The sequence below is a fragment of the Emys orbicularis genome, chromosome 14 (genome assembly GCF_028017835.1).
Source record: "Emys orbicularis isolate rEmyOrb1 chromosome 14, rEmyOrb1.hap1, whole genome shotgun sequence".
Classification (NCBI taxonomy): domain Eukaryota; kingdom Metazoa; phylum Chordata; order Testudines; family Emydidae; genus Emys; species Emys orbicularis.
In genome coordinates, this window is record NC_088696.1 from 22,808,289 (window position 1) to 22,830,005 (window position 21,717).

A 21,717-nucleotide genomic window follows, 5' to 3' on the forward strand; every position below is an offset into this window, starting at 1 on the left:
AACCTGCCTAATATTATTTTGCCTCATAACTTTGCCTTTCCTTCTCAATGATCTAGGGACAGGGAAATGATTGGGATATCACCAAGTCACAATAAGGGGTCAAAATCAGCCTTTGGTTACACCTGTGCCTTCCCACTGAAGTCAGTGAGGTGAAACTTGTGAGGAATGAATGTCCCCCTATAATTTCATTGAAGGATCAAGCAGAGGAAACAGAATGACTATACATATCCTATATAAAAGAAGATACCAGTATAAGCAAAGATTATGGTAAAACAGTCTATGTAAATTTAGATGCAATTCTGGTGTGGGCCTCCGGATCCTAACAAGATGCCAGTGTAGCCCTGAGTGTTGTGTGGGCACCCTTGCTTTAGCTCTAATCATTATGAAAAAGGCACAGAAAACCTTCCAGATATGTCTAAGGTGGATAAATGAGGTTGATTGCTGCTGCTATTTTAAAATAATATAATATATTTGAAAGATATCCCTGGGATAAAAGGCCTTTACGCAATTTTTTTTGTTAATTACAGTATTCTGGGTGTCTGACTGAAAAGTCAGAGAAACTCTCTCATTCATGGCTGATAGGTGAATGGCAACAAGACTGACAAATTAGGTCTGATAAATGCAGTCACAGGATGACAGACACTGGCAGGTTCAATTATGGTTGCAAAGTCAATGGGAAGAAGGACTCTGCTAACTGGAATACATTCTTAACAGCCTACTCTAGCCAAGTCTAGTAAGATTCTGACCAAACCCTTTAGCATGACTGATAGTATTCGTAGCGGCTATTGCCCTATAGTAGGTTGAGAAAAGCTGAGGAGTTCTGATCACAAAAACCATAGATTAAAATACAGTACTCTGCTATAATAGTTTAGAAAATAACATGCAAATAAACATTAAGCTACTTTCACTGAGGGAATTTCAGGGGCTTTTAAGCAGAGCAATGCACAGCTCTGCGACTTGAGTTCATTTTCTCTCATTCATGTTGTAAACCTTCCCTACGTTTTAATTTGAAGTACTCACACGCTGAATTTTGCTCCAAATTTTTTAACCCAAAAACTCAAAGGAAAATTTTGTTGAAACCTATTTGAGCTGTTTTTGTTGCATAGCAATATTTAAACAGCAAAGCTTGCATGATTTCAGCCCTAAAACAGAGTAACTGGAAAGGTTCAAAAAGCTCAGGGGCCCTTTTAAGAAATCTGGGTTGAGTTTCGAGTGCCTGACCAAAGACATAGTGGGTGCTCTCTCACTTGTTTCAGTGGGAGAGTGGGCCTCGTCACCTCATGGGATTGGGCACCAAGAGCCTCACAGCAGATGACTTTTAGGGACTTGGGTTTCCTTTGCAAAACTCTACTCCTGAGCTGTCTGGCCAGAACTTTAAGATTACATTGCATTGTTTCTAAAACTCCTCACTGGTTTCACTGGCAATTTCACCTGAGTAAGAAGTATACTGTTTCTAGGTTAAGGTTTCCCTTTTCCTGTATCTATAGTGGTACATATATTGAGTATTATTAAATCTCTTTTTTAATTAAATGTAAGTTTATCCACAATTAATGACATTTCCTAATCCTGCACAGGCCAGATATTTTGATTTGAACTGAAGAAGCATGAACAGGGCATATTTAGTAAGTTCTAGTTTCTCATTTCTCAATGCAGATTTATCCATGTATCATAGATCTGTTTAGACAAAGCAACAGTCTCCCTTCCAGCTTTCAACTATGAGAAATATAAAAACACATTCTTTCTCAACTTTAGACCTTTGGCTTTTATTTTCCTCATGACATTTTTATGGAAAGCATTTTGTGTTTTCAAAAGGCTTCTTTGTACTTTTTCCACATTTTCACTAAATGATGTAGAGGGGCATGTATTTAAAATATTATAATATTGAAAAATGTAGGCACTTTGAATGAGCATAGTTATTCATTTATACCCCAGCTTACAAAATGTCCATATCGTGTATCCTTTATCCAACAGCAGACGCTTTTAGCTTCAGTCACAGTGGTTAACAATATGTTATTGATATGAATTTAGGAAACTGTCAGCAAGCAGCTCAACTTTCAGCTCATCGGTTAAGGTGACTGTATGCACAAAATATACCTTTACATCTTTTGCATGAAAGCTTGCATAGATGCCATTATTCTCGCCAGCTTCCGTAGTGAAGTAACAAGAAATGTAAATATTTGTCCCTTCACTAATGGCCCAGCCTTGTGCGCCATACAAAACCAAAATACTCCACTGGTTTCACTGGGAATTCGACCTGAGTAAGAAATATACTGTTGAAAAACAGGGGTGAAATTCACCTCTCCCTGAACAAAGTAAGTGAGACTTAGGCAGGTAACTCTAGGGGCTACCCCAGCTGACAGGCAGGCCAGAGTGCTACAGTGAAATCCCTCCACAGCAGCTAAACCAGCCTATTCAGTTACTAGCCCTCTGCATTAGTTTGGGGCTCACCTAGACCCACCCCATACAGGCTTATCAGGGCTCATCATAGAGTCCCCCATGCATGGAGAAGACTACCTGCAGAACCACTGCACCCAAGCTCGGTCATAAAGAATCAAAGTGGGGCTAAACTGGTGTCTGAGGCTTTGTGCATCCTCTCTGCGCTTAGGAGAACTTCACCTTAAATGCAAAAGTTACCAAGCCTTGCATTATAAACATGTAAAGCTCCTCCTTTGCTTTCAACCACTTGCCAGTAGAGGAAATAAAGTTAGCTCAATTAAAAAAAAAGTCCAGTGTATGCAAGTTTAATTTTTAAGTAATGTTAAAGATTTTTAAAAGATAATGAACAAATAGGAACATTAGAATTGTGACCAAGGAAACTAAATGGTACAACTCTCCAGACCTTAAGAAGCCGCTGCTTTGCAGCGGTGTTTTTAAAACTAGTTTCTACATAGGGTTACGAGCTTTAATAATAAAGGAGTATGTTGTACTATTAGATGTTTGTCACTTGTTTGTCTGACGAAGAGAAATAACAGGCTGCTGCAAGAGTTAGCACAGTTGTTGTTTTTTTTTTTCAAATGATCAGAGAAAGTACCGTACTTTAAGGATGTGCCTTACTTGCTCTTAAAAGGGTAAAACTAAATATTCTTCTAGCTATTCTATGCCTGCCATATAAGTATTATGCTGTTACAGATTTCAAAAGGTTAGCTTCAATGAACCTGACATCAGTATAACCCAAAATAACCCATTCAAGAGAAAAGTAAGAAATAATTGCTGTTTTCTCTTTTTTTTTCCTCAGCTATATTGCTATAATGATTTTGCATAACAGATTGAACAAAGTGCTGTTGTGACAGGTGGTAGAATTCAGCTAGTAAGCACAGAGACAGGGTTCAATTTAGTTTGTGAATCCTTTAATTGTTGTGCAGCTAATTAAAGAAGGTTCTTTACACTCGCAAGTGTTTACCGTTGCTAGTATGCATACATGAAAAATTAAATTGTGCCTTCAAGGGCTGAGAACTATAGAAAAATCATAGCTGATTCTGCAACATGCTTACCAGCTCAAAATAGCTGCTTTTCACAATTGGAATTTGTAAAACTTTTTGCTAAGCAAATATAGAGCTAATTAGAAGTGTTCGTTGGACCAATTAACATTTAAATAAATAAGCCATATTGCACATTTCACAGTCTTTATTTAATGATGCTTCTTAACTCTTTGGAAAGATTCCTTTAAGTACAAATAAGTTGACATAAAAATGAAAGACAAAAATAACACCATAACAGTATATTCTATGCTTTTTTCTTTTTGCCTTGAAGTCTTCACTAAAACTCTGTACCTGTTACTGGGGAGACAGGGGGGAAGGAACACAAATCTGCTTCCTTCTTTCATCTTGTCAAGTTACCTTCCCACCCCTTTGAATGCAAACAGCAAAACATATTTGATTACTATTTAAAGTGTTATGATAGCTCTGTTTGTTTACTTACGTTTTTGCCCCATGGTACAGAATCTGTTTTAGAAAAATCCTGCTTTTATCTTGTAAGATGGCCATGCCTGGCAAAGGGATGGGTGTTCTCAGAAGTGATTGCTACTGGGGCAACAACCAAAAGCAGCGGCTTTTGAGAGTTGCACATAGGAGCAGACGTGAAAGGTAAAGCATTTTTTGGTTCCACTATTAACAATCCCAACCTTTCTAAGTACAAGAATGATTGTGTTATTTTTATACCTAACCCCAAGGCCACAAATGTCTGTTTCTTAGGGGTTAAGTGATATTTTGCTTTCAAAACAAATGTCTTCTAATTTACGAGCCCCTTTTAATCATTCAGCCCCTCAAGATAGTGTCAAGCATGCATTTTCTCTCTCTCTACCCAACCCCTTTCCAACTCTTTTCCTAACATAAAGGTTACATTAAAACAGGGAAGAGGCTTCTTGTTACTTTTCTCCAAGAAGCAGTACGATACCATGTAATCATGCTAAGAGCTAACATAGAAGGTCTCATTGTTGACCTTGGCTTTCAGCAGAGAAAACCAAATTAACAAGGACCAATTAACATTTAAATAAATAAGGAAGATTAACAAAGAATACTCTGAATACCAAGAGGGGGAAAATAAAATAAAAATACAGTAACTTCCTTATTCTGAGGGAATTAAAGGCTATGGGCATGATTCTGTTTTGCTGGGGTAGGGAGGTACAAACTGCTCCTTCCTGAGCTATCAGGGGCTGCTGCATTCCTGAGGGGAGTCAACCCCACCTGAGGGCACCCAATGTTCTCACCATTGTCAACACTCAGGGGTTACACTGGGGAGAGCAGCTTTAAAACATACAGAAGCCCCACGGAGTCCTTAGTGTGGTGACTACTGAGGGATGTGCTGAATTGGTGCTGCCAGCAGCCACCCTAACCACACACCCTTCTCAGCAAGCACCACCTATAGATCTCCCTAGCAGAAGATGGCGGTGGGTGCTGTGACCTTGATGTGCCTCCATGACCAACCCAGGCAGATTTTCCACTGTCAAGGGCCCTCCACATGCACAAAGGTGCAACCCTCCCAGGGATCATATTCTGCAATCCTTTTGCAATTAAAACTCCCACTGACTACTCTTCCTCCAAAAACCTTCCCTTAACACAAGACTACATCCTATCAATAGTACAGGTGACTCTTGGGTCATTTTCAAAAAACTAAAATATTATTCACCATCTTGGGGATTTAGTTCATGATGATGGTTATCGTATTCTATTTAAATACATAACAACACAAAGATAATACTTCGCCCTTAAATAGCACCTTCTGTCTGAGATCTCAAACCTCTGTAGAAGTATTAATGAATTTATTGTCTCAACACTCCTGTGATGTATGCATAGTAGGTAACTGGTATTATCCCCATTTTTCAGATGTGGAAACTGATTCATTGCAAAGTTACAGACAGAATTTTTAAAACTGATTGTGTGTATCCAACTTTTGGGCCAACTTAAGGAGCCTCCAGCTGAGCATCCAAAAACTGAAGCACAGAAAATAACGGTCACGTTTGAAAATGTTCACACAACAACTTGTGCAAAGTTACAGAGGAATCTGGAGCAATGCAAGGAACACACCACAGATCTCCTGATTCCTTACCTTGTGCTTTCAACACAAGATCATAATCTCCTACATTTGGAAGGCAGATATAGATAGATAGATCATCACACTGCTCAGTGATGGGGGGGGGGGAATTATATTCTTGCTAGAAGTCAAGAAAAAGTTTTTCTGCAATTTCAAGAATACTTTTAGTTCCAGTCCATCTCCAGTGCTAAATCTGAACAACTGAAAATGGGAGTTTTTTCTCCCCAAAAGAACTTCTCACTTTTCGTTGGCATCTTTTATATAAAAAGAAGCCACGCATCGCCAAGGGTCCTATTCTGACACGGGTCACGCTCCCTACCTTCCTGGCATTTGTCCAAGAAGGTGACAAAATGTGACTATCCCCTCTATCCTACCAAAGTATAGTGTTTTAGTAACTTGAACTTTTGAACATATACAAGAATATATGTTTGACAGGAACTGGTGATGATAAGGAGAGGCAATGCAAATCCAAAGGGGAATCCTGACAAAGGGGAAAATAGGTCAAGTCCAAACAAAAGGCCCATAAAGTTACAAAAGCAAAACTTGAAACATTTGGGGGAAAGTTGGGTGTGCATTAAAACTGGACCTGGACAGTTTGAACTTATGCAAGTGGCACATGTACAGCAGACAAATCAAAGGTCTTGTTGTCCTTGGGGCAATATTTACAGTAGGATGAACTGTTTTTGAACAATTTCTCCAATGTGTTAGGAAAAAATATGATTTACTTCCAACATTAGGCATGCATGTCTTCTTGTATTGCAACTTAATTTTTAAACTAATATATTTATTGTGGACAATCTTGCTCTAAACCAGTGCCTTTAAAAAAAAAAAAAAACTTGATTCCAATGTGGTAGTTTGTAGTTTTCTGTTACAAAGCTTACAAAGAGTGAGCTAGTTAAAATGTATGGTTAAAAGAGAGAGAGAGGAGAAAGAGAAACACCTGTATTAAGGTGGGTGTTTTCAAATACCTAGCTTGGCTGGGAAAGAGCAGGTGTCACAAAAATTCCTGTGAACAGACAACAAAATTTCTAGGGCCAAATTCAATGGTGATATAAATTACAGGGATCGGCAACCTTTGGCACACGGCTCGCCAGGGTAAGAACCCTGTCAGGCCGGGCCTGTTTGTTTACCTTCAGCGTCGGCAGGTTTGGCCGATCGCGGTTCCCACTGGCCGCGGTTCGCCGCTCCAGGCCAATGGGGGCAGTGGGAAGCGGCGCTGGCCGAGGGATGTGCTGGCCGCCGCTTCCCGCCGCCCCCATTGGCCTGGAGCGGCGAACCGTGGCCAGTGGGAACCGCGATCGGCCGAACCTGCAGACGTGGCAGGTAAACAAACCGGCCTGGATCACTAGGGTGCTTACCCTGGTGAGCCGCGTGCCAAAGGTTGACGATCTCTGCTCTAGTTTAAGGCTCTTAGTCCACTTATGTTCATTAATAATCTTTTTTATTTGTGGTAAACTCAGCTGATCATTGTTTCCATGATACATTTCTGGCCATTATTAACTTTTTCTTTTCTAAATGTTTAATGCGGAAGTACTGACCCACTGAAAAACACTTTGGAAGCTTTTAGTTACCCCCACTGGTAGATGTTGGAGGCAGTGGTAAGGTACCTGAACCAACATCAGTTATCAATCTATGTGCAGTGTTTGTGGGTTCATCTTGCCCACTTCATCCAAAAGTAGAGCTGTTGGGAATTTTTCAATGAAACTTTTTTTTTTTTCAATTGAAAAAGGATGATCCATTGAAAGCAAAACTGTTTGTGGGAAAGGATTGGTTTTAATTAATTTCCTGTTTCAAAAAAAAAATTAAAAATCTGAAACTTCTTGTTTTTACATTTTCTAAATAAAAAAATTCCTTCTGTCAGTTCAAAATGACTTTTTGTATTAAAACTATTAAAAATGCACAAAAAATAGATATGAAATGAAACATTTTGAAATTATTGAGACAAAATAACTCAAGCCCAAAAAGTTTTTTGATTTTTGATCTGCATAAATTTGTGATTTTGAGTTTTGTCCCAATATTTAAATCTCAAAAATTTTCTTAGGAGGGGAAAAAAACATTTCCCACCAACTCTAGCCAAAAGGAAATTGTTCTAATATGGGGCCTGAGATGAAACAGATGGTGGAAGGTTGGAAAACGCCATAAGCAGGAGACATGATCTTGTGGTTAAGGCACTGGACTTTGACTTAGAAGACCTAGTTTAAATTCCTGGCTCTGGCAGAGACTTCCTGTGTGACCTAAGATAAGTCAATTTAATATCTTTGTGCCTCAGTTTCACATCTGTAAAATGGGGATAATAAATTCTTCATTTCTCCTATCCATTGGTGTCTTGTCCATTTAGATTTTAAATTCTTTGCGGCGGGGATTGTAGCTTACTTTGGGTTTGCACAGTGTCAAGCACAATGGGGCCATGATCTCAGCTGGGCCCCTTGTGGCACTACTTTACTACAAATAACTAAGAAGAGATGACTGACTAAAGAATCCTTATCCCCATCCCAAATAAAACCCTCTGAAGTTGAAGTAAATAGCAAATAATATTAACAGCTATAAAACCACAATGTTTTGTTACCTCTTGTGGTACCTTTGCAGGGGATCCAGGACACATTCACAGCTGAATCACACCGAGAATATTAAAACAAAACTAAAAGTGAAACTCGTCTGACACTGAGTTCTGCTGGTCTGGTTAGAACATGTGAGTTATACAGACTTTCAACGAAAAACTATAAACTTTTCCGCAGGATCTGTTCCTGAAATGAAGCACCGCCTGAATTGGCAAGAAAATCTTCACACAACTCCTGGTATCTAAACTTGTGCACTATTCAGTACAATGTCAAATGTTCCTTTTAAATATAAACATCAAGGGCCTGACCCAAAGCCCATAGACGTTAACAGAAGTCTTTCCAATGACTTTGATGGGCTTTGACTGAGGCTCAAATCTTTAAACCCCTTCTATGCATGCAGGACAGAACTTGGACCACTGTATGTCATGGCCTACTGATTTAAACAACAGCCAGTTACGTGCCCCAAGCAAGAACTTATCTTTATATTTTCACTACACTTTCTGTACACTAAGGAGAACTTTTCTCCCCCTGTAAAATTTCTTCCAAAAGCTGAAAAATCCACCAAAAATGATGGACACTCCAGCATATCATTAAAGGTAATCTGCAAAAAGTTTTAAAGAAAAAATATTCAGCCATAATATCACTAAAGCCAACAGGGAAAATAACCATAATCCACAGCTAGCGCAATGCATTGTTCTACAATTTCTCCTACTTCTTCTTTAACAGATCCACAAGTTCTTCTCTGTTCACCTTCGTCCTGCTCAGAGATGCCCCGGTGACCTCAATGTCACTATTGATTAGCACTGGAACAGGGAGTAGAGGAAAAGGTAAGTTCGTTTTTTTCATTACTAAATGGTCCTCTATTGTTTTCTGAAGGAAAACAAAAAGTAAAATCTCAGTGGTGAAAATAAAAACAAAGGGAGAGAAAATTCCACAGGACTTGGACTTTCTGTTACACTGAGGGTGCTCACGTCACCAGCTCTGTGCATTTTGGGCCATGTCGGTGGCGTAAGGAGAACATGATCAGAAAATAAACACAGTATAGACCTAAGAAGGAGAAAAAGAAAAAGTAATAATGTGTTGAACTAATGGCAAATTGTGGTTATTTTCCTAATCATTATGGACTTTAAAACAAAAAACACTTGCAGATTATCTTTAAGTTGCTATGGACAATGAATGCAGCTTGCTCTTGCTGGTGCACCTACACTACATTATGTGATCTGCTCCACATGCCTGGTCCGTTCCTGCAGAATGGGACTGATACCCTAAAGTAACCCCTTTCTCTGGATTCAGAGTAGCAGCCGTGTTAGTCTGTATCCGCAAAAAGAACAGGAGTACTTGTGGCACCTTACAGACTAACCAATTTATTAGAGCATAAGCTTTCGTGGGCTACAGCATGCGAAGAAGTGGGCTGTAGCCCACGAAAGCTTATGCTCTGATAAATTGGTTAGTCTCTAAGGTGCCACCAGTACTCCTGTTCCTTTTCTCTGGAGGCAGGCAGAACACGGAAAACGTGACACACATCCATACACGCTCCCACAAACCCAGCACAAAGCAGGTACGTCTAATTTTAAGTCTACCATCATTGACATACTGAACACATGTAAATTACTAAATACATTTCTTCAGCTATAACCATTTCCATACAGAGAGACCTCAAGTCACAAATTATATAATAATGAGAAGTAACATACCTGCAAAATGAACATAAAACACATTTATTTTATAACCCAGTCTGCAGTCAGCTCTGTGTGTTCCCTAAATGAAGGAAAAATATAAGGAAAAGTTTAGACAGTTCCAAAAGTTTGCAATACACACTCATAAGCCTCAAGAAGAATGCCTATAAAATGAGGCCTAATGTATCTGTCCTTACATAGAACAGTGTCAAACACAAGAGCAACTGCATTGATTTACAATGAAAAAAATATTTTTCTATTGCTCTAAAAGTTCCAATTCAAATTTCTATGGGCTCCATGTTTATAGCAATGTTACTAGGCCTGCTGGTCATCCTGTAGCGTCTCCGGTCAAATGTACCTACAATTTTCCACGTCTCAGTGAGCTTGTGTTCATGCTGAACTACATTTTCCCCTCTGGAGACCTGTGTAAGAATTCCTAAGGGACGCCTCCCAAAATGTGACTCAAACAGTGAGAATCCATTTGAAGGACTTCCCATACAGCAAAGAGCAGAGACCGAAGTGGTTGGTCCTAGTGGCAATGGTTAAATACATAACTAAATAAATATCTATGATGTAAAATGCATAGCATAAGCATATGGGATGCACAATATGGCCACATTAATGTTGCTTTTGGAGGCTTCACTTTTACATTTCCTGATTTTAATGCTGCAACCTTAACCTTGTATTAACATAGGGAAGTCAATGGGACTACATACATGCTTGAAGTTAGGTATGTGCTTAAGTTCTTTGCTGAAGTAAGACCTCAACAGGCAAAGCATCAACAGTGCTGGTGACACATGAGGATCAACATGGTGGGTATTTTTATTATCTTCAATGTTTGCATATGGCTTAGCTTTCTTGGTGGTTGGATTGTAATAAATCATTAATTGAAACAAATAAGTTCTATTTCACCAACTAAACAGGGAACTGAAATGAAGCTGCAATTTTTTTTAGACTGGTTTGTTCCATATAGTTCAAATCTCAAGCTGATACAGATCCACAATAAATACAGAGAGTAAATGGTTAAATGTACCATTTCAAGAAAAATTAACTTGAAGACAAGTTTAGCTAGAGTTGGTAGAGGGACCATCCCATTTTCCAAACCATATCAGTATATCACATGGTCTTTTGGGAGCTTACAAAGTTCCAGTATGGTTTAGTATGTGCAGGTTGACTGCATAGTGCTCCAAAACATTTCAAGACAGTCTATGTAATCAGTATTTCACCAATGAGCAGCTTGCATTCTTGCTGCTTCATCATAAGTACCCTTTTCAAAATTATATTTGTACATGAATCTGACTAAATTCTTAGTTACAAGACTCATTTTGCAAAGGCACTAATTAACGGCCTATACATGGAAGGGAGGTGGGATGGAATAGGATGGCACTGTGCATTATTCTGTTGGCAAGGACATCATTCTAGTAATTAATGTTGGTGTCTTCTTTTTAAAATGGATTAAGCAATATGGACAATTCATACTTTGTTCTGCTGACTATTTAACTTATTCTAGGGTCTCTCATCTGCTTGAGAGTTGTGTCGTCTGTCACTGGTAGTGCAGTATGGTCCTTCATTTCCAAGTAGGGTTCAATTTTGTATCAGTAAGGGATGTACAATATATACTGTATTTGACTTAAATATGCATCACAGACTTTGGCTTTCTGATTAGCTGTCTGAATCTGCAGAAACAAACAGGAGAATATTTAAACTTCCAATTCCTTTCTGAGCTCTCACTAAAGGGATCATCACCTCCCATGCAGATGTCCAAAGGAAGGGCGACTAATGAAAAGCTCCCATTTTGGCACCATTCAGTCAGCCGGATACCACTTCCTTCTCTCTCTCTCCCCCCATCAGTCAGGTAACTACCCTGCATAATTTCCCAGCTAAACCATGTCCATTCCCCCCCCCCCCCCCAGGAACTATAGTGGTGAGTGAAGATTGGGCTTTGGGTTTAATTTGGTGGGGAAAACCTGCTATTTTCTCTTATACAAGAGTGGATCCACCTCACCAATAGGAATTGGGAGACTGAGAAGCCCTCAGAAAGGGATTCTGAGTCTCTGTCTATTTATACCATTCTCCTCATCCTGGTATCTATGCATCTAAATTCTGAGGTTCCAGTGTTAATGCCCTGCACACATCAAGACTATGACAGATTTCCTCGTTTTATTCTTTGGGTTTAGAGCAGAAACTAGCAAAGCAATTGTCTAATTCAGGTGACAGGATGATAAACTTTAGGAAGAAAATTAGGGCACACATCTAGGACCATTTTGACCATACTGGGAAATGCAAGGGAGCACTTGGTACCCGCCATCTTGCCAGTTGAGGTAGTGACCATCAAGAAGGACACCTTCCTGGAAAGAACAGCTATTGGAATGAAGTGAATTTATTCAATAGGAGGGTGACCAAACATTTTAAGAGACATCTTAATGCTCCATGGGTGATTCAATATATTCTTACATTTCCACTAACTCAGAGATTTCTTCATTGACAAAGAAGTGCGTAGAGGGTGGAGATGGAGAGTTTTTCCTTGGACTTACCTTGGACTTGACCATATTTCTACTTTGAGATGAGCAGAAACCGCCTTGGGACCATAAGACCAGATCTTAGACCAGGGTACCAGATCTTGACATGATACCATGAGGCCAAATAAACTCTTAAGCACCATCTCCTGATTTTTCCATTCTGTCCAGGGATGGTGAAAAGATGAGTCATTTGAGAGTGTTGGAGGCCCCTAGCTGTTATAGGTTTTGATCTCTTTTCTGTACTGACAGTCAAGGGCAGAGCTAGAAACAACTTTTGAATGAAACCACCTAGGATTGATGGTTCATGCCTTTGTCACAATTGAAAGGACCTATTTGTCTTGGATGGCTGCAGTCCAATTCTGTAGGAACAGAGAAATCTGACTACCAGTCAGACCTTTTGAGGAGGTAGAGCAGACACTGTCAATATGAAGACTTCTCTACAAACCTATTCCAGATGTACTTGGAAAAATGTGAAGCATTCATGAACCTCCCAGCCCAAATCTCTTGAAGTGAGAGGCTGAGGGAGATGTGGCCCCTTCTGGCAGGGATTATCATCCTTAAGGGCTGTGTCCAGCTGGTCCTCCCAAAAGCTAGAGCCATTAAGAGAATAACCAGTCTCTTAACTTAGTTCAAAAAATCTCCCAAACAATGGATGAAGCCAAATGACCCTTCAGTCTACTACTGATGAAACAATTCAAATATCTGAAAACCTAAGAGGGTCCTAGGGACCCTCATTCAGAGCCATAATAGCTGTGAGGGATGGAGGGATTCTACCTACCTAATCTGAAGGTCCTACCTAATCTGAAGCATTCATTCCATACTAGTGCCTTCAGATGTACAGAAGGAACTGTCAACAGAAGAGTCTAATTGTGCTGCTGCTAACCCAATGTTTCTACAGAAGGTATCCTGTGTCTTCCTGTGCTTCCACAGGCCAGGCAAAAGAAGCCAGCAAGCATAGACTGAACTGTGCCAGTTCCAAAGGTGACCATTCCACTCTCTCGTCTTTCTCTCCCTAGATTCCTTGATGGGACTCAAGTTGAGGGTAAATCCTAATAAGAGTTCTAGCAAAGGCCATGAAAAACAACTGCCCAGAATGAGAGAGGCTGCCTGGCCTGTGTTTCTTCATCAAGGGAGGAGAAAAACTGGGGCGGGAGAAAGAATACAGTCTAGACGGGTGAAGGGTGCCAAATCAGGAGCTTTGTATCAGTTGCCATTCCACTTGAAATCTGCGTTGGAAGCCCAGCAGTCTGTGCCACCAGCAAGCTGGGCATCGTTTAGTACAGCGAGCCACAGCTGACCATGGCAGCATAGCGGACCATAGTTTAGAACAGTGAAAACTCAGAGCAGCAGACTGGCCAACAGAGTCTGTCAGTAGAGGTCAGAATATACATATGCCTGATTTGTGCACATTTCTGCTGTTCCAGAGCTCTCACTTATACAGCCTGTAAGAAGCACAAAGTCACCAAGCTTTATGCTCTTATTTAGTGACTGGTTTATCTGTTTATTAGACAAGTCAGAATTTTCTAGCTTTGACAGAACAAGAATAGCAGAATAGGTACCGCTAACATATTTGAGTGTTCAAGTCACTTTGATACAACATATTAAACTAGGCTGTGGATTTCTAAGGTGCTTTAGCTGTATGACAGTTGTCACCCAGCAACAGTGAGTCTTAAATACGGAAATCATGTCATAAAAGTTTAAGGGATGAAAAATGTTGAACTAGAAGATACCACTCTGAATTGAAAGGAGGCTGTCCCCTCCCACTCTCGATTTACACAAAGCCAGATGAATGAGGTGGGCAAAGAGTCTGCCAGAAGACTAGTTAAATTGTCTATGTGATACAGACTGGACATCATGGGAGTTGAGACCTGGGAAGTGGAGCTGAATCACCTAGAGAGCATAATGAAAAACCCGTCCTTGAAAAATAATCATGGTGAAAAATAATCATCATTGTATGTCAATGAGTATTTTCAACCATGAGCCACAGCTATCATTTTGTGAGGATGGGAACTAAGAATAGTTCATGGCGATGGAAGAAGAAACGGTTACTTACTGTAACTGCGGTTCTTCGAGATGTGATGCAGATGTGTATTCCACTTAGGTATGCACGCACGCAGCGCTGGAGAAATATGCCTAGCAAGGCCTGTAAAGGGGCAGCACTCGCGCCTCATGGCCATAGCCCCTTCCCTGGCTACATGAAGCAGTGCCATCCCACCCCTCCATTAGTTCCTTCACACTGAATACTGGGACACAAATCTCTGATGCAGAGGTGACGGGGGATGGGTTGTGGAATACACATCTGCATCACATCTCGAAGAACCACAGATACAGTAAGTAACCATTTCGTCTTCTTTGAGTAGATGCATTCCACTCAGGCGACTCACAAACAGTACCCCTCCCTGCCAGGAGGTGGGGCTCAGAGTCTACCTAAATAAGGACTGCAGGACCGCTCTTCCAAAGCTTGTATCTGCCCTGGAAGATGCAGTTATGGAGTAATGGTTCATGAATGTATGTATGAAACGTCACTGAGGAACACTATGGACGTTGCTTGCGCCCTTTTGCAATGAGCTTGCACATGCTGCAGGGGCATAGCCAAGGCTATTTCGTCTGAGTGCAGGAGGTTATCCATTTGGTTATCATCTGCAAAGAGACCGCTTGACACTTCATGTGGTCTGCATATGATACAAACAAATGAGGTGAAACACAAAAAACAATTTAGTCCTGTCCAGATAAAAGACTAGACATTGCCTGACATCTAGGGTATGGAGATGTCGCTCCTCCAGAGATGAAAGTGGCTTAGGAAAAAACATAGGTAAATACGCTGCCTGGTTCAAATGAAACCAAAAGATCACTTTACACACACAAAAATTGGGTGTGGTTGTAAGGTCACCTTGTCTTTGGAGTATTGTGTATAAGCAGGATCTGTCATCAGAGCCTGCAACTCACACTCGCTCCTTGTGGGTGTTATCACTACCAGGAAAGCAGTTTTCTGACACAAGAGCGGAAAGGGGCAAGATGCTAGGGGCTCGAATGGAGGACCAATCAGAGCCACTAGGACCATGTTCAGGTCCCAGAGGGGAACTGCTCTCAGACTGGAGGATTTAGATGAAGAAGCCCTTTTAACAATCTTGTTACCAAGGTATTGGAGAAGCCTGTTCTTCCCTGAACAGGGGGATAAAATGCCAGTATTGCTGCCAGATGCATTTTTAATGAACTAATTGCAAGCCCCAGTGACTGAAGATGTATTAGCTACTCCAAGATGTCCTGGATAGAAGCCAGCATTGGTTGGATTCTGCAGGCTAATGACCACACCGAAAAACACGTCCATTTTGCTGAATAGGCTATTCTGGTAGAGGACTTTCTACTGTTGAGAAGGACTTGTTGGACATCCACCAAACACCTCTCTTCCTCCTCATTCAACCATGCAGCAGCCACGCTGTGAGATGCAATGAACTGAGCATGGGATGCAAGTGCAGCTGTGATTCTGAGTGAATAGGTTGGGGTGGAGAGGAAGCAGTATGGGAGGCTGAATAGACAGCATGAAAAGGTCAGAGAACCTGCACTGTCTCAGTCACGTCGGAGCAATGAGAATGAGCTTGGTCTGATCCGCCTTGATCTTCAGGAAGATCAGTTTATCTGACAGTACCGACACTGAGGGCAGCGAAAGCCACTACAGAAACATATGCGGTGTCAACTGCAGCTGTGCCAAGGAGGATCCCCATACTGAGGTCTGCCATTCTGATCTCAGTACCAGCCCGGCTTCCTCAACCTGTGGAAGGGGAACACTGGGTGTGGTGTCAACAGACACCAGGGTTCAGTGGCTCATTCAAACAAAGGGGTTATAGTTGATGCAGCTCTGGCGAAGTCCTGGACCAAAGGAGAAGATGGGATCAAAAGGCCGAGGTCTGTAGATGCCTGCCGTCGACATGGAAATAATCAGTACAGGCATCTCCCTCATTGGTATCGAACTCAATGGATTCCCAAAGTCCAGAACCGGAGTCAACAGTACCGGGTTTCTAACCTCCCTACTCGGTACCAGGGAAGGGTTAGAGTTATCCACACCATCCCACAAGCTGTCACCAACTTTGTGCTGGTCCACGCTTTTCCTAAGGGGAGGTAGAAGAGTTACCTCGAGACCTAGAGCATTTTCAATTGCTCTGAAGATCGCATAACACTTCTTGGCATGAGTCTTGCCAAGACAGAGCAAGCACTGCGTGTGGGGATCGCTGTTGGGGTTTGCTCCCCCATATAAAGGACAATGTTCAAACCCTGGTGAGGGCATCACTGAGGGAAAAACTACTACAACTAAAATACTGGGTACAACTAACCATATACAACAAGAAAAATGTAAACTAGTTGAGAGGTTGTGAGGCTAAGATCACACAGAGCTCCAGCTCCAATCATGGGCTGTAAGAAGGAACTGAGAGAGGGTCAAGCTGGTGCCATCTTACATAGCTAGGGGAGGGGCTATGGCCACAAGGCACAAGCGCCGCACCTCTACGAGTACTGCTAGGCAAATTTCTCTGTCTCCGGTGCACTAGGCGCATGCACACCTAAGTGGACTACACAGCTGCATCTTCCAAAAAAAAAAAAAAATTAACATAGTTAATTCAGGAGTTGCTATCATAAAATTTGGTTCTAGCTCCTGCACAGTATATGGGGCTATTCTTGCTATGTGGCTTTTTTGCCTCACAGTGGTGCAAAGGTGCCATATTGAGGGCCAAAGATCTTGCCCATAAAGTATATAGAGTACAGAAATTTAAGTGATGGACAGTTCACTAAAAATGTAATGTTTAATTCTAACTTGGTGCCATTTTCTTCATAGCAGTATAAAACGGAGCACGTTGAATAAGAAACAGACTAGCAGTTCTAGCACCACTTTTATCAACTTCAGTTTCTGGGAGGGAAGCTTCATGGCAGCTGGATGCAACTTGGTAAACTAAGAGTCAGCCAAGAGTGGAAAGAAAAATCTACAATGTATTTAGCCATTTGAGTTCCATAGCTACAAAGGAGGTGATCTGGGTCCAGTCTCAGATCCTTTTCTATCCAAAGCACTCTCCTAGCAACAAAAGAATTGAAAAATTAAGAGAATAAATACTAATTAATATAGTTTTGCAGGCTTAGAATAGACTAAGCTCCCCGGCATTTATGAAACAGCATAAATGTTTGGAAATAGCAACGGTATTTTGGGTTGAAAATGAGTTCTGTACTAAAGATCTGCTTTTCACCGCGGTCATTAACATGGTTCATGTAATCAAAAGAATCAAATACATGCAGTAGGCTTTTATCACATAGGTTACTTATAAACAAATCTTAGGAAAAAAATTAGGTACTCAGCAGAGGCAAGACTTCACTTTCATAACTACTCTGTTTTCTTGCACATCAACGTTGACATTGTATATATTATTACTAGTAGTAGTTAAAGGTGTTCCAGCCTATTTTGTCTGGGAAGATTGTATTGGCGGGGTCTGAGTATTGTGGGACACCTTACTTCATGTCTGGTACAGCACAAGCTTTGTACAAATAGGTGAATAAAGGGCATGGTGGTAGTCTTTATTCATAAGCACAATGCTGTTAGTAGCTCCCGATTTAATGTTCTGTTTGTGTTTCATTATTATAGCTTATTTTATGGAAGCAGCTTTACTTTGGAGTAAGATATGTTCAAAAAGCGACTTCCAGCTGACAGGAGCTTAGCTCAGCTGCAACTGGCTGAGCCACGGGAAGATTCCCTTTTGGCTTGCTGGTAAAGCAGCTGCCTATGGGCCACAAAGATCCCAGTTTCAGTCACAGCTGGTAAAATGTGTAGGGCACACACTGTGCTTATCCAGCTTCAGGAGGGGAGATTTTGCCAATTGCTCACTTTCACGTCAATTTCTAGGTACCAGTTGGCAGCCACAACATGTACACTCGTAACTTAGGGCCAGATCGCAGCTGTCCCTCAAGTAATAAGTAAAAAAGTCCCACAGTGGACAGGAATAAGGTGGCCAGTCAATTGCAGGACGTGCTCCTTCCTCACTCCCAACAATCCACAGAACAGAGCCAGGGCACAGGGAGGAAGATAGTGCATCAGCTGGGGGATGTGGCAGTCAGCAAAGTCCCTACTTATGCAGTATTTCTTGCAACTGCCTGAATGCAGGGCGGTGCCTCAACAGCACAAGGAGGAGGTAACATTGGTAGAAATAGGGAGGGAAGTCTCAAGTTAAAAACTAAAGTCAACATGGAAGTCTCCCAGTTTTACATGAAAGAGTAACAGGCAAATTTTTACACAAAATCTCAACTAGCTCATTCAAAAGCAGAAACCTGTTCACAAGCATTACAACAGAATTCGCTGCATGCTCTGGAGGGACAAAATGGCCAAAGAACAAGCACTTACTAACCCTCACTGACCTAGCCAACTTGAACCTAATTAGCCATTGATTTTCCAAATGTTGCCATCTCTTCTCTGAGCAAATTGTTAATAAGCAGAGGGGGGAATTCTTATTTTTGTTTGTATCCAAAATTATACACAACATTTTCCAGGAAATGTTTTGTTATCGATATTGGGCATTCAGGCTTCAAAATTAGCATAGCGTAGGTTAGTTAAAAACTTTATTGGAAACTTTTATTAGCTGTCAGTCAGGGTGGAGCAGAGGGTAGGGTATGGTTGTGTAGATTTTTCTAACGAACCTGTGCTATCCAGACTTCAAAATCAAAGAGAAAGACTATAATTGGGATCTCTGCATTCTGTCTAGACGTTGCTTTGGGTATTCAACATGTTGTTAGCATATGTGTCCTTAGTTTGCTTTTAGGAATGTCAGGAAAACAAATGTAAGGAAGTGCCCATAATGGCCTTCAGTGATGCAGCTAGATCCGCAACTGCAGCTAGGGGGTTGCTCTTCTCAAGGAGAGCGGGGCCATATATCAATAAGGTCCATAGGTAATTTAATCTCCCCATATTAGACCCCAACCCTACACACCCTAACTCTTGCAAATATCTTTATTCATGAGAAATCTCATCGTTCTCACAAGAATAAGGTGTGCAGGATTGGGCTCTAAAGCTGGGATTCTTTTTGCAAACAGATAAATATTTGTATATCAGTACTCTGTGATGTCACCTGAATATTATCTGTGTACATACTGTATGTAACATATTTTGCCAGTAAGACTTTGCTTTGCCAGTTGTTGGATCCACAGTAAGCTGCATTATTCCTTCCTTTCTTAGCTCTATTAGTCCACAAAAGCAAAAACCATAGTCTGCTCTGATATTAAAAGTAAATAAGTGATGCATGGGGACTTAATAATAATATTACTAAACACTTATGCAGCACTTTATATATTCAGAGTGCTGTACAAACATTAACTAATTAATCCTCACAATAACCTGCAAGGTATGTAAGTACTTTCTAAATTAGGGCCAAATCTGCTGCTAGCATAAGCAGCTGCATCTTTGCTGACTTCAACAAGAGTTACACTCACACCAGCAGAGGATTTGGTCCTTGGGAAAAAAAATAGAAGTGGTTAAGGGCCCTGGGACATACCATGAGTCACAGGCATAGCTGGGATTAGAATTCACAAGTTCCTGACTCCCTCTCTCCTTCCCATTACTCCATCTAGGCCATGCTGATTTAACCATTTAACTCCAGGACATATTAAGTTTTCTGCAGTTAAATTAAATTGTGTCGCATTGAAAAGGTACTCCTAAGTTTACTTTAAAAGATGAAAATGAAAGGGAAATTCCAGTGAAAGAAGAACAATATTTTCCTATGGTACCAAAACTAAAGCTTACTTAATATATATTGAATTTATCTTATTTGATTTACAACCCTCACTATCTACACACAGGGTGCTAGTTAGAAAGTTCTAACAAATACAGACACGTAACATGGGGAATGTTCTGATGTACAAGGATAAAAAAGAGTCTATAAGAGACCTTTTTTATATATACAAATTACACAGTGTGAGCAATTATTACTAAGAGTCTACCAGGCTTTAAAAAAAAAGAAAAAGGAAAATACAGGAATGGTGCAGACAATAGAGCAATGACTGCATGTATTAAAGGTACTAGTGAGCATTTAAAGGGTGATGGGTGCACTCAGAGGTTAAAAACAAGACATGGATGAGGTTAAATCGCTCATGAACCAAAAAGCAATTCCAGATCAGGCCTTTGTAATATAGTTTAGAATATTCTGGGCAGATAGGGTAGGGGTTAATAAGTTGGGGCAAAAGGAAACAGGAAAAAAAGCCTTTCTAGCTGGTGACCTCCAAAGTATGGGATGCACCAAGGGAAGATCTAATCAGTCTTAAAAGGGATACACTTTTCATGATAGAAATTGTAGTGAACATACAGAAAATAGAACAAAACCCAAGAAGAATAGCTGATACAGTTTTAAATGATTGTGGTTAATGATGGGTTTAGCAGGTTCAGAAATTTCATGTAGCACTGAAGAGAAAGGTTCCTTTCTACCTACAGGTAAGTTTTATCTACTCAACTTCCTCCATCCCTGAGTAACAGCTCAGCACTCTATTCTCTCAAATGTGCCTTTTTCATGAGCAATAGTCCCAGGAGAGACAGCAGAGAAAATGCTGGCCTCAAGTACTCAAGAGTTAAGTCTGGCATTTTTAAAATACCTGCGGGTAGTCTGGTGAATCACGTATCCCACATTCACCCATCTCTAATGATGATTATTATGCACCAACAGCTGTCTACAGTTCAATGGCTGAGAATCTAATTGATCTCATTATCTCCCCCTATATAAGGTGAAGTGTGTCCTCACTCTGTGAGTGTATGGATCCCAGGCTGATAAAGGACCCTGTATGGAAGGCCTGACAACAGAAAATTCAGTTGTACTATTAGTTTGTTTTCAGCTGGTCCAAATTCACAGAAACAAACATGTTGTAATAAACCATGTAACCCACTACAATGTGGCTTTTGTCTTGTCAGTATCATACTGAATAGCTTAGATATCATTCATATGAATATTAATTCTGCAATAAAAAGCAAGAGACTGAAATATTAGTTATGCATTCTTTTGTTACTTAGTTTTTAATTATTATTATTATTGCTATTATGTCCAATTTCCCCTCACCTCCCTCACCCTGACAGCCTCCACTACAGTGCCCTATCTCAGGCAGTTAGCTTCTTCTGGAACCAACAACGTTACTTAATTAACCCTCTGGCAGGGTATGGTACAGTATATAAATGGTGCTGCTTCCTCCCCTACAAGTCTGTGTACATCATTTCTGTCATAAATTCTACTATATAGCCTGGGATCCAGATCACCTTTCTGAACTTGAATCGCCTCTATAACAGTGCTGGATACTGCTGTCTCCTTGTTGTGTATTGTTCTCCCTGTGTCAGACTTAACTGAAGTATTTATATATGGGGGGGGAGGTGAGCGTGCGCACACAAGAGTGTATGTGCATGTGTGTATGTATTTTGAATTTGAAAAGTTATAG